Source organism: Rhyacophila brunnea, unplaced genomic scaffold (genome assembly GCF_057557595.1).
Source record: "Rhyacophila brunnea isolate RB1 unplaced genomic scaffold, BYU_Rbru_1.0 scaffold_75, whole genome shotgun sequence".
Taxonomy (NCBI): domain Eukaryota; kingdom Metazoa; phylum Arthropoda; class Insecta; order Trichoptera; family Rhyacophilidae; genus Rhyacophila; species Rhyacophila brunnea.
Genome location: NW_028233345.1, coordinates 262,111 through 277,273, shown reverse-complemented (window position 1 = coordinate 277,273; position 15,163 = coordinate 262,111).

Below are 15,163 nucleotides of genomic sequence, written 5' to 3'. Positions count from 1 at the left end.
AGTTTCAAAAAAGCCGAAAAACAAAAATTATACGTATAAAAGCTGTCTTATTATATGTGATAATTTTTTTAAAACAAATGGTACGCGAATAAGATATATTTTGCTAAAAATTTTAGAGGGCATAAATAAAGTAAAATTTGTAAAAAAAAATACCATCTAGGAACAAATTCAGCACAAAGCGGGTTAAAGTAGTAAAATTTTCGTGTCTTATATATAAAAAAATGCATAGACACATAATGCAACCATGCAAAGCAGAAGAAACATAGGCAAGCGGAATTTCTTATGATAAAAAAAGTTATAGTTAAAAACAGAATGCAAAAAATAGATCTATTTTATGAATCATCATTTTTATGTTCATAGAGAGATATGGGTCATCATAGTACAAACAAAAACAAAAAGCATTTATAACACTACGTAACACTACGTAACACTACGCAACATCATTACATCATATAATATTTTTAAAGTGAGCGTAAATAAACAAAAAAATCCTTCTTTTAAAATAATATTTCCGTTATTTTTTTGATAAAAAGAATTTTATTTTTTACTGTCACAAGAATCCAATAAATTATTAAAATATACAATATTTTATTAATTTATTTTTATTGCTCTATATCCAATAATCGTACAATGGTTTGTATAAAGATTAATCTCTGATTTAACACTATATTTTGGATATTAATATTGTATAATTTTTGATTATTGTATTATATGGAAAGGTGTGTTTTATTTATTTTTTTTATAGCACAGAAAATTTCCAATATACTGTTTGAGGCATATAATTATTTCATATGCCATAAAACAATATACTTAAATTTCACTGACGTGCAAATCACCCAATATTTGCATTTTTTTTTGCTGCAATACTTTAAAAAACAAACTAAATTTCTATAAATATACCAGCATATTTTTTTATTTGCATTGATGCATTTTGATATGCAATTCTTGGATTCTTAAGATGTGGTAGCTATAATTTTTATTTTTTTTTGTAAAAAACGCAACGCATCTTCATGGCTATATCATTTGTAAATTTATTATTCTCTTTAAAAAGTTATGCATGATAAATATACTATAAACATCTCTATTATATCTTTTTTTGCAGCGTGAATAGAGTTTTTTTTTACAATAATAATTTTGCTTTCGAAGAAGAATATAAATTTAGATGGTGAAAATAATCAGAGGCAATTATCTTTACGATGAAAAATTGAAATCAAAATATATCAGTGATAATATAATAAATTTTAAATTTGGCAGCAATAGAAACAAAATAAATTTTTATATTCAAGAAGGAGGCTTAGGAAAAGACATAAACAAACATTCTCTATTAAAACGGATATATATTCATTAAAAATTCATTACTTTTATTTTAAAATATAAAAAAGTCACTTGCATGTGTTAATTACTAAATATCAATTCAAAATCCAAAATTATAAACTATTTTTTATATGTAGAACCTTTAAGACAAATATATAAGCGTTGATACCACATATACACCCGTTCAAGTGCATTCAATAAAATTTTAGGTGTATGAAAAATAAAATTCACGAAACCAGATCTTTGGTTCGAAAAGAAATTCAGAATATATGGAGAAATTGACCGCGTATATATTTAAAAATGTTCACTAGTAAAAAAAAAGGTTAGATTAATATATATTGTAATACATTCTTTGCTTTGAAGATAACCCAGAAGATTATTATAGTTTCAATTTCGAAATTTTCTATAAATTTTTAACGTATTTGCCTACATTTCCAGATATTAAACTCTTAAAAACCGCAATTTTATTTAACTCATCAAAAAAATTAAAATTATAGTAAATACGAAATGAAAAAATTTATAGTAAATTTATTTGTTTTCTGGCATTTTATTTCAATAGAATCTTAGTATATATAAAATTTCGCAAAATTCTTTTTTGTAACGCATAAAATACTTCATTATATTAGGTTTATATATCCGAAACTTCTTTGAAGCCTTTTTAATGCATAGAGAGATATGCGGAATGAATAAAATTTATTTTTTCATTTTTTTCACAATCAATTACTTTCAAAGAATAAAATTCTTTATCATGGTGTATTTTCTAAAAATTACAGCACCTGTATCTTAAAATTCAGTGTTTGTATCAGGGTCAGATTTTTATTTAAAAAAATGAACAAGATTATACACGGCTTTATAGAAGAAAAAATGCAATGAATGTTTAAATTAGCACCATAGAAACCATTAACCTTTAAAAAATTATGCTGTTATTTTAATACACTGGATATCGAATTTTATTCATGTTAGCCGGAATTTTCATATCTATGTCATTTAACTGTAAATAAAGTAAAACAATTCTAGTTAAATTTGTAGTTGGATTTCTAGCTAATTAAACCTTTATATACAGGATAAATCACAATTTTTTTATGGATATATTTTTCGGACAATAATAGGTTTGTACATAATTTTGTGATAAATGTACTTAATAACAAAGATCAAACCAATTGCCTTCATGTAATAGACATCACAAACCTCACGTTGAAAAAACAATATATTAAAAGTATTTATTTCCAATAATAAACGATATAAACGGTATACAATCACATTGAATAGCGGTCAAGCAGATTTTAAAAATTCTGAGAACGGAATCTGAAAGATAAAGCAAAGATTGTATGTTTCTAGTACTATGTATAAGAATATATGATGAATTAGTTTAAACTACAAAACTTTTATGTCGCATGCTTAGATAAGTATACAACATATAGAAATAATTTGTTTTTGAGTAAATAATTATATATGATGCCTGGAATTTTTGTTTACGTTCCCGGGATAAAATATGCCACATCTGAAGTTTTACACAGTAATTCAATAGAATAACAAGATTATAATAAAAAATAGGGAAAACAGTTCAATGTAAACCATAAAGAATTATAAATCATGATTTAGATATATAGACTGCTTTCGATTATTTTTAAAACCTAACATGTTTTTTTATTTAAGTTTCAATAGAATCGCTGAATATATTGAGTAACAAAATTTATTTTTCCTCATGCTTTATTGCCATTTTCTTAGAATTTTCTTTTTGTGTTTCAGCAATGTTGTTAGAAATTTTTTAGTCATTTTTGTTTACTAAACATTTCTAATTCTCCAATCGTACACGTTGTTAGAAAAAAAATTATACAGCTTATTGATTTTTTATTCATCGACTTAAGATTTTTATATTAAAACACCAAAAGAAAAGAACATGACTTTCGTTTTTTTTATTATTATCGTTGCAATGTCAATTTTTAAGCTTTTTATTAAGCTCATTATCTTTTTTTATTTCAAATGCGCATCTTAAATTTTTTTTGAGATGTTAGCGATTTTATTTTTGATCTGAAGTTGTGTCATGACATTTTTTACACGAATATGGGAACCCGTGGGGTTGTTTTTTTCAAGAATATATATTTAGAGGGCGATTTCATTCATAACTTGATCCTATTTTACATAGCTGTTAGAGGTTAATTTTAGGGCATTTATTAAATGTAATATTTACAGGGTACACCTACGCCAAACGCATAAAATAAATTCATATTTATCTTAACTTACGCAAAAAAACAGGATTATTTAGAATATAAGTAATTATCTATGTAGATAAAACAAAAAAATGCCAGGTACAATCTTGATATTGTCAATATAAATATAAAAAATATATCAAATTTTTAATAACTTTATTTAAATAAATTTTAATTTTAAGAGCGACATTTATCGTTCAAGAAAACACTTTAAAAATAATTTAATGCATGAATGTGATTAACATAGAAATAAATATGAATAAGCCAAACACAATAAATCAAATAATTAATATTAAAGATAAAAGCTTTAAAAATAATATTTTACAAAATAATAAATTTATAGAAATTACTTATATTAGTGATAATTATAAATACTTTAGATCCAATCGACAAAAATTATCCCATATGTTATATCATGGGATGGTATGAAGGCACGATATCAAAAAGGTACCAAAAGAATATAGATATCACGGACCAGGTTGAGGCATATATTCAAACCTTGGGATTGTGAAAAACCACTGAGTAAATAGGTCACACAAGAAGGTGGGGTATTGAAGAAGACTTTGGAGGGAGAAGATGGCCAAAAGTATAAATAAGCTTTAAGCAAAGAGAGTTAAGCAAGCTGTGTCTAAAAAAAAACTAAAATTTCGACTTTAATTATAGCCCATAAAAAAATATCTTAAGATCTAATATAATTATACAAAATAAATATAATATAATGCAATAAATGACATCAAAATAATAATTTAAATATTTAAAACATGATAATACTTGTTTCAATCTATGATGTGCAACAAACAAATTATTTTAATATTTTTTAGGATTTAAACCTGTCAAATAAGTATTTATTAAATAGGTTTAAAATATAAGAGCATCGTAAAAATATGAAAAAATAAATTAATAAAACAGGTAAAATGTCTAGATAGAAAACTATTTTTTCGTATAAATGTATTTTTTACTAAAAAATGTACTTTCATATTAGATTAGAATTTGTTTGCTAAGTAATAACAGCTAGGGCATCGACATTATTAAAGAAAAGTACAAATAAAAAGTCTGAAACCTAGAAAAGTAAAAAGAAGAAGCTAGTATTAAACCACATATAATTTTTACAGATTTTATATTCATGAAAAAGTCAATTTACACTAATCTTATATAAATAACAGTTTGTTCCTTTTATTAAGTATAGTACTAATATATTTTTAATGAAAATTAATTTTTATGTGGATCATCTATTTTATTATAGGAATATTTTGCCGATGAATAAAAGTTTAAGTATCTAAGAAAATAAATTTGAATATATAACCTTTCAAGTGACGATGGTTGTGGATGTAAATATTAAACCTAGATTCTTATATTTAAATGAAAGAATCTTTCAATCTTTCCAATAAAGAGCATTGATAAATTACCAAACTGGTAATCAATGCCGCCTAGCTGAAAAATATACAGCAAAAACGGTTCGAAAGACCAACAGTAAAAAAAATTACAGTAAAATACACACACTTAATTGTGGCGCCTTAAAAATATGATTCGATTCCTGAACGCAAGTAAAGAAAGTTAGTATTGATGTGATGGAGGTGTTTTTTAGTAGCTGTGACCCACTGAAGTGATCACTACCATTAATCTTTATAATTTTCCAATTCTTAATATAATGTAGACCAACATGAAAAATATATATTTTTCTATCAAATTGCTTATAATACCAAAATTTAAACATGATAATTTTGATTCTTTATGTACAAGACCTCTAATATACAATATTTAAATTCCTTTTATCATGTATATCTACGCTAAATACACATATAATCATACATTCTTCTGTTAAATGTATTTCCTATCGCATTTTTTTGTAACATATTAGTTAATTTTTTTATACACGGCGCCTTAAGACCGTGCTTGATTGACCGTATGCCTACAATTATAAGTAAAAAAATATGTTGTATAAATCAAATTCGTTATTTTATATCCAGCTCCCCCCATGTTTATGCAATTATAAATTTAAGCATTTTCATATCGCACATTTCCAATAATTTCTCCTTCATTCATTCAAAAATTATATTTGCTCATTTAAAGGAATCCACGATCTTATCTAATATCAAAAACTTGATATTTATTAACCCTTTTAAAATGCGCTTGTATCGTGTATAAAGAAATTAAATTTAAGCTGACAAAATTTTTTAAAATTTAAATCTTTACATAATTATATATATTTTATTATATATCCCAATTTATATAAGAAATATTTCCTTTGATACGTTTTGAACTGAAACCCCTTCTTTTATTCGGTAAAAGTTCCTCCAAGTGTATTTATATACACTTCTGTTATCAAATCAACGATTGAAACAGAGTGACTAACCGTATTGAGATTTATAAAATCATTTATGACTAAAAATTATTTACTCGAACAATCAGAATAAATTATATAATCTTCATTTTAGTATTTTTTTCATTCCCAAATTAGGATATAAAATTTAGAAAGAACGATAAATCAATCGTTGATAGATCATCATAAGTAAAAAATATGCAAAAGACCCACGAACTACCCACACGATGTGATTTATTTTATTTACATTTCCCGAAATTTGTATCATCCACTTTAAAGAAAGTTTCTGGTCCACATGTTCCCTCTCACGCATTCAAGAATTTATATATAAATTACAACAGCAAAAAATATTGTTTGTTTCTGGCGTAAAATTTTTAAGACACATTTAAAATTCTCAATAAAGAGTTTATAACACGAGAAAGCAAGTATATTGAATTCCGTTGGTCGTATTTTCTGTATCTGACTTCTTTCAGAAGTTTTATATTATTTTTTTTCAACTTTCCATTACAGCCATTCGCCTCTTCTAATGTCTCCCTAGTTTTAAATGCGTATAAAATCGCTTAATTAATAATAAAACCTCTAAAATCTTTATTAGTAATATTATTGCACATTTATAATCTCCGTCATCTGCGCATTATAATTTTTAAGGGTATAAAAGATTCAAACTTTCCTATTATTGATTTTCGGAGAGTATTAGTAAATTAAGCTCTTAGTTAACTTTAAATAAAACCCTTACATAAATCATAAGAGTTTAAATCTCAATTAAGAGTATTTAAGGTTAATATATTCTTCAGCTAACAAAAGTGCTCGGGCGAAACATTGGATTGTTCTATTGAGCATTTTCTGCACTTTTGGAGGCTTCACTATCTAATAGGAGCCAACTCAATGTATTTTTTCTGATTAACTTATATTTATTCAACTGTTTCCTCAATTCTTTGATTTAGAATTTTATACGTATATTTGAAATTTTATTTTTTGTCTTTTTAATTTTGATGGAAATATTATATATAGCAAGATTAAAAAAAATATCTATATAATGCTATAAAAATATTACATACCATAAATTTAATTCTCATTATCTTGCAAAAAAACAAAAATAATATCTTTAGAACAAAATTTTAGTAGGATTTAACCAGTTTATAGAAAAAAAAAGTGTTATCATGCAATTTTTTCTATCATTTTATGAAAAGATTCCTATAAAAAAATTTCCACTTTTTAATTATAATAAACTAATGTTTATTGGATAAGAAATACGTAGAAAATATTTATAAAATAAAAAACTTTAATTGAATGCAGATTATCAATAATTTCACCGATTATAAAATTGTCTATTCAGAGTTTACATAAATTCTAAGAAAATTAAGATGAATATTTATTTTTCAGATAAAACAAACCATTATAGAAGTAGAAATCTTATATAAGGTATTCCTATGTGCAAGAAGATCCTTTTTTTTACTATGCATAAAGATTTAAATTCTTACCATAGTTTTCTAATTTTGATTTATGAAGATAAATTTTAGAATGGAATATATTTATGCTATCAAATATCTAATCAAGTCATATAGAAAGGTCAACATTTAAACATTAAGAACATTATATTAAAATATCAAAAATACAAAGAAGCTTTGTCTACAAGAAATATTTAAGAATGTCTATAGATAAGGCAGAGATCTTAAATTTGCGTTTGCTACACAATATATTTAATGATCAAAAACTATCCAAATAAACCATATTAAATCGAGCTCTGTTCTTTAAAGGGATATATTTAAAAAATTTCTTTTTATTCTTATGTACATAAGAATCAATTTATTTTTTTATGTATACATAAAGAGCTGATGTGAAATTTAGTAAAGTAAAAAAAGCAAAAATATATCTTTACAAAGCCGCCAAAATATGATATTTTCTCTTTAAATAAAAAAATCGGTACAAATATCTATTATACATATAGAATGGATATTTTGTAAAAAAATGAAAAGGATTTGGTAGCAAGTAGATTTACATAAAAACGATAATTTAATGATATATAGTCTTCTGGTCTGCAAATTCTAAATTTATGCCAAACAATGTATAAAATTCATCATCATATGAGCAAGATAAAATTATAGAATAGATCAAAATGGTTTTATAACCGTCTGAAATCGTCGAAAATAGATATATTGAGACAAGTTTTAAGTAAAAATTTCCAATGTAACTCTTTCTTTATATATTATGTTAGTAATATCATTGGTTTAAATCCATACTTTTATGATATGAAGTTTAAATTTAGAAATAATTAAAACATGAAAAATTACCCGATCTTGATAATTACCATTATGATCAATAGAGAAAGCTGAAATTCACTTAAAAACAAAGGTGTTTGTGGTATTTTTATACAAAAATTCTTAATATATAAAACATTTCAGAATAATTTGATCTAAAAAGCAAAATTACGTTTTCCTCGAGTTTAAATATTTTATACTATTGATATTCTAAATATAATAAAGAACGATTTCACATAAAAAACACACAGAAACTGTAATTTAGATATATAAATGGCTGTAATATTGTGTCTAGGTGATTTTTTTTGCTTTCAAATAGACATTCAAAGATTTATTTTGAAACTTTTAAGATATGTTTTACAATTATATATAGATAAAAACGATTGTTCAAGGCTATTATATAAAGCTAGCTCTGTTAAAGTATGTAGAAGCTTTTATACATTCGATGGTGCCCTTTAAAAGTAACCTGTGTGCAACATATGATTATAAAGATAAAAATTCGTTTTAAAATGAAATGAGAATACTAAAGCATGTAAAAAGTAAATGTATATTAATTATTACATGATCAATTCCAGAAAGAGATATAATATGTTAAAATATAAATTTCCTATTACAAACCTTTTTTATATCGCCATAAATGTTACTATCTTCTAAAGTTTTTCAAAAATAGATAATTCAAAATTTCAATTTCTTAATGCACAAAAGTTTGTGCAAGCAGATACTGACTAGTCAGTAATGAATAATTATACACGAAAACAATATTAATGAAAGTCTTGTGAGGTTTAAAGTCTGTTTACAACATGCCTTAAATACACAAGAGGTAGTTGATTTATACAAAGATCAAAATTGAGAAAAGAAGTAGTTTATCAAAGAGGGTTAACTTAAACTATAGCCTTGTCTAAAATGCTTAAGAATATGTTTTCTCATGGGAAAATTTTTTTTTTCAAACCGAAAACTTTAAACAATTTTTTAATTCTGTATAAACTTAATAATAAATGCCACATTATTATGTAAATTTTTTTTTTGGAACATACAGACAAGCAAGAATCTAATATAAATTTATGATAGGGATTTTAATATAGGAGTATAAAAGATCTTCACGCCAAGGTAAAATTTGCACCTTTGACTGAAATTTAAAAATCAGAAGCACAAGAGTAAATATAAAACAATGTTTCTCACACATTTTCGATTACTTTATGCACTTTGATAGTACATAAATATTTTTTAAACGCATGTAAAAACTGTTGTACGAATACAAATCGGTGGGATATTTTTTCCGATCATATATGTATAAGCTACCCACACTTTACTTGTTTATTTTTTATCATAAGCGCAAGCCAATTTTTGTTGAAAATACAGGTTATTAAAATAAGCCAGAAAAGCCAAACTAGAACATACAAGGGAAGACGGACATGATTTTTTTAGGATGTAGGTAAAAGGTATATAAATTTTATCTAGCGGAATTTCATTAGAGTGGTCATGCAGTTTAAAAAAAATATATTGAAATTGCTTATTTGATTGGTTATATATTGCAATTTCATAATTTATATTATTTTGAAGAATAAAGGTTTTGTCTAAATTTTATTCTAGATTCCATTTACGCCAAAAAATCTTAAAATTTACAATCGCAATATTTAAAAAACCGAAATACTTTTTTTTAATGTGTTCATGTCGACTCAAAGTGGCAGTGGTTAAGTAATGTGTAATGCAACCCTGACTTTTAATCAAAAGACAAAGTTTTATAATATCTATAAAAAGACCGATTTAAAAAACATGAAACTGGTATTTAATGCCGCAAAGCTACAAGCTCCACAGTAGATGATGGTAGTTTACTACAGTGACAGAGAGCCTATGGCCATTTCATTATACTTTCTGGGGACCTATAAAAACCTTAAACGGTCAAAAAGCATTGCAAGTGATAAAAAATATTTTATGCATATTGTAGAGTTTGTACGAAACGCAGTCGTACTTTTTGTGGTCATTTATAAAACTTATACTTTTTTTTAGACACAGATCTAAAGTCTATTTCTCCCAAGAATCAAATAAATTTTAGCCAAAAAATAAACAAATTGAAGCTAAAATATTTCAAAGAACGTCGGCGAATTCTGTTTATTTGTATTTTTCGCTGATTGAAAGACATCATGGAAACGAAAATATAGAATTCAAGCACATATATTTAGTAACTAAAAATTATTAAATTCATATCTAGTAATCCATATGTATTTTATTTACAGTTTTTGTGTTTTTTATTATTTAAAAGGTTAATATCATGTATCAGAAATGCATGAAATTATAAACCGAAGCCAGACAAAGATGTCTTATGCCAAATATCTACAATATAAGTAATGATTTGTAGAATTAATAGATATTTACCTGCTTATATTTCTTAAAATTTTATTTTTGGTTAAAGAGGAAGAATTAGAATGAGATAGGCTAATTGATTCTAGGTAAATATGACATGTTGAAGCACTACCTTTTTAGATTAGTTGTTTCCCAATTTCAGCAAGTTTTGTTAGAAAGTACTAAAAGTAGAAAAAACAGATATTTAGCCACTTGTAAAAATAACAAAAACTAAACACTAGTCTATAAAAGCATGTATTTTTTATATATTACAGTTATTTTAAATTGATTTATTTAGATAACTTTTAAATCAATTATTGATAAAAATGGTGTTATAGGTTCCTCATTTTTATTTCAGCAATATTTTAAACGTAGAAAATATTATTTTATATAATTTGCACATTCCACTGATGTTCATATCTATAATATTATATTAAAAAGGAATTCTAGTATATTTACTGCTAATCTGTTTCAATTTATGCGGTAAACCATTAAGATATGACATAAATAATTTGCAAAAAAAATTATCACATGTATTAGGTATATGATACATTTTTTTTCATCATCTAATATCGAAAAAAAGACATGAACATAAAAACTATAATTTAATTGTCTAAATATAAAAGAAGTAATTTTCAGCCCTACAGTAGAACAAATTTATTAGAAATATCTTCAAATCGATAGATAATAATTAAATAAAAAAAAATTTCTGTTATTTATAATTAGGTCTTAGTATTTCAAAACTATTGATCTTTATATAAAAAAACTTCAAAAAAAATTCAGCTACCGGTAATTTTTTTTCATTTACCTTTTTAACTTATTTATTGTTTTATTTTAAAAGAGATATTTTTCAAAGTTAGATTACATAATAAATTAAATTACGTCTTTAAAATATCTAGTAATATAAAGTATCGTATTTGATTATAGGAATTTTTGACGATTTTGAGTAAAATTTTCTGCTTTAGCTAAAATAATAGTTTGGCTGTTTTCTAGATAACAGACATTCTGTCTATAATAAACAATTGAGAAAACTCATTCTCATTTTATATGATTTTTATAACATATTCAAAAATAGATAGAAATACTTTTTCAAGTTACATAAATTATATTTTTTTTTGATCTTTTTAAGACAGTGTATAATTATTGTATGACTTGTGTGAGCTGCAATAAAATATCTGGTTTATAAAAATTTACGTATTTATGCATTATAGAACGTATTTTTTGCATATAAAAATATAAGAGCATTTTCTTGTCTAAGAGAAACAACAATCGCCAAACAGAAAAAAAAATAATATATAATATTTATGAGTTCCATCGTTTATTTCACATCATGTTAAATATGATTTATGTGCGAAAGTTTTATTTCTTGCATAGTTATATTAATTTATAAATACTTTCATATATACTACTTACGATGTTTTATTACGAGTTTAGTTTATAGGTTATTTTTTTATAATATAAAATTTCAATTCACATAAAATGTGTTTAATGAATTCTGTTTATTACTGCGTACGCGATATTACTTTTTATGTAAATATTAATTAAATTTATTTAAATTTAACGTTCCCACTTGTTAATTTAATCACAATCATTAGAGTTCATGGTTAGAATAATATATATGATATGTTTATTATACCATATTTGGATTCATTGTGTTTATATCGATTGATTACAACTTAAGTTTTATTTTTTTGTTTTATGAACTTTTTAAACAGGCTTACGCTGAATTTATCTATCGCTTACTTGGTTATTAAATATAGAAGAGATGTATCCTGTTTATGCTTCGAAAATTGGGTCTTTTACATATTTTCTATATATTGAAGGTCTATAGTTTATTGATTAAAAACTATCAGTTCAATTGGACTTATTATTTACGAATGTCTGAAGTTAATCTGTGATCTGCAGAATTAAAAATTAAGAATAAAGCAAGACGTTAGAATTTATATCAATAGGCCTATATATATTTTTTTGTAATATTCGTCACATTTGAAAATATCCATAAATTTTTTTTTATAATACGAGCAAAAAGTAGAATATCATGTTAATCGCTTTCATTTCCGTGCAAATTTATATATAGAATTAGAATTCATGTCCATTCTCTGGACATGATACTAAAATACATTTTTTAACATAATTAAAAATATTTTTGTTCACTAATATGTGCATTTTAAAAATTATGATCTTCATATTTGAAGCCATACTATAAATAGTATAAGTGTATTACCTTTCAAATTTTTTTGTATTTCTATCTTTTTAGCTTTTTTGGATTTAATAAAATAAATAATAAATAATAAGAGAGTAAATGAAAGACTTACTAAAGTTTTAAACAATCAAAATATAAAATAGCCAGCTAAAATAAAATTTTGAAATATAAAACGTTGTATATTAAATATAGAAAGTTAACTGATGGTTATCATAGTATTTAAAGATTTATGGGGGTATTTAAAAAGAAGCATTGGATATGTAAGCTTTTCTGATATTTAATAAAAAAAATGTGATTTCTATTGGTCTGTCGTGTTATAAATAGGTTTTTAGACATGTAGCTTTTTTTATGATTTTTTAGATAATCTATAAAATCTCTTTTGCTTTAATTTTGAAACAAATGAACTGCAAAAAAAGATAGATTTTATTTTGTATGTTTAAAAATCGTAGAAAGAGCGTATAGAACAATCATGTTATTTATAACAGATTAAGAAGGATTTAAACTATAATATAAAAAAATAGATTCCCTATAAAAATTCTTAAAGTCATTATCACGTTCTCAATTATGGTATTTAAGAACAAGCTGCTATTTTCTTATATATAAAATCGAAGTTTGATATATATTTAGATATTATACAAAAATATAATGATCCCACATATAATTTATTCAAACAAGTACGAAACTTAAATACCATTAATTTTATTAAAAAGTATTACAAAAAAAACTGTTCTCATAGATAAGTATAATCATAATACAAACGGAAAAAGGCAATATTTTCGCAATATAAATTATGATATAAAAAAGGTTTTTAAATTTTAAAGCGGGAGTAAATACTCCGTTATACAGTCTTTCATAAATAAAAGATAAATAAAACCTAAATAAGAAAATATTTTATGATGACATTATTTGAATGTTTAGCAATAAAATTAAGATTAACTAAAATATAAAAATTCTAAAGAAAATATAGTTTTTGTATTTTTAAAATATATTTTAATTACAAAATGATATTATATACAAAAGAATAAATTAAACTTGAAAATGATTCTAATCGTATTTTATCAGACACAAAAACGAGATTACTTATTATGTTTTGTTTTATCCTATTTTTTAATATTTTAATGCCATAGATGACTACCATAATGTGTTTCTTAAGTTTCATTCGTCTTTAACGAAATCATCTTGCATAAAATATTATCTACTTTATAGAATATAAAATTTTTGATCAATATTTAGGGAGAAGAAGCTTCAGACTCATTTATTTTTAATGCATAAATTACTTGATTAAGCATAATATTATTACTAAATTATCTAGTAATTATTTTTTTCCTACTTTTAATATCTTTAAGACACATATTCTTTTCAATATCAAGTTAATCTTGGGCCTTGATTTTCATTAGGTTCATTAAGCCATATGATTAGCCCTTTTGAATAATGAAAATAATAGATAACTTCTGTATTGGTATCCAGAAAATTTAAAATAAAATTTTTTCATCTAAAGAGAATTTCTCAAGTGGCTTTAGTTTTACTGTATAAGCATAGCATTACTTCTAATATCAACACGAATCTGAGGTATATTGTTATCTATCCCATGTTTGCATTATATGATTGCAAATATAATATGTTTTTTTTCTTTACATTAGACATAAATAATTATCTGCACATTAAAAAAACCTTTTTCTGCTGGTTGCATCAGTTTCATTTTTTTTCTTCTGTGCTAAAGATCGATCGTATGTATCATAAATAATAGATGTAAGAATTGATTTATAGAACTTTTCTCAAATGATTGTAAAAATACAGTTTAAAACTAGATAAATCTATAAGGTTTAATTTTCAAATTTTTAAGAGCAAACTAACATTCAATAAAAAATATTTATTGTTGAATTTTTATGTTATACTCTTAAAATTTCATTATGTGATGTCTCTCTTCATCGCAAATACGATGATTTGACTAAATACTTAAATTTTATATGCTTTTATTGATGCATAATACCTTTTAATCCAAAAATGATTGGCAGTTGTAAATTTATAATAAGTAAGTGAATTAACTTCAATACCTTTTTATCGGTTTCTTGCTCAGATTAAGAATATTTCTTTTTGACCATTTTATGTTTCGAAATGAGACCCGCTTGATGCAATAGCAACATTTTACCTTTTCATTTGCGATTAATACTTACACTATATCTTTTTAGTAAATTTTGCTTAGATCATACCATACATGGTGTTTTTCTAACGTCAATCAGCGTAAGATCAGTGTAGACCTTTTAACGCACCATGGCTTTTTATCAACCAATTTAAATATTGTTTTCTAAAAATTTACTTATTGGCTTGCCTTTAATTTAATAATATCATTTCTTAAGCATGTAAATAAATAATTTTTTAGCTTATATTTGAATTTATTTGCTTTTTAGCATACAACGGGCATTATAAATAATGGTTTTTAGGAAAGAATATGTGTTACACTTTTATAGTATATTTTTAATTTTTTTTAAGCAAATGATCCTTTTTATTATTATTTGGC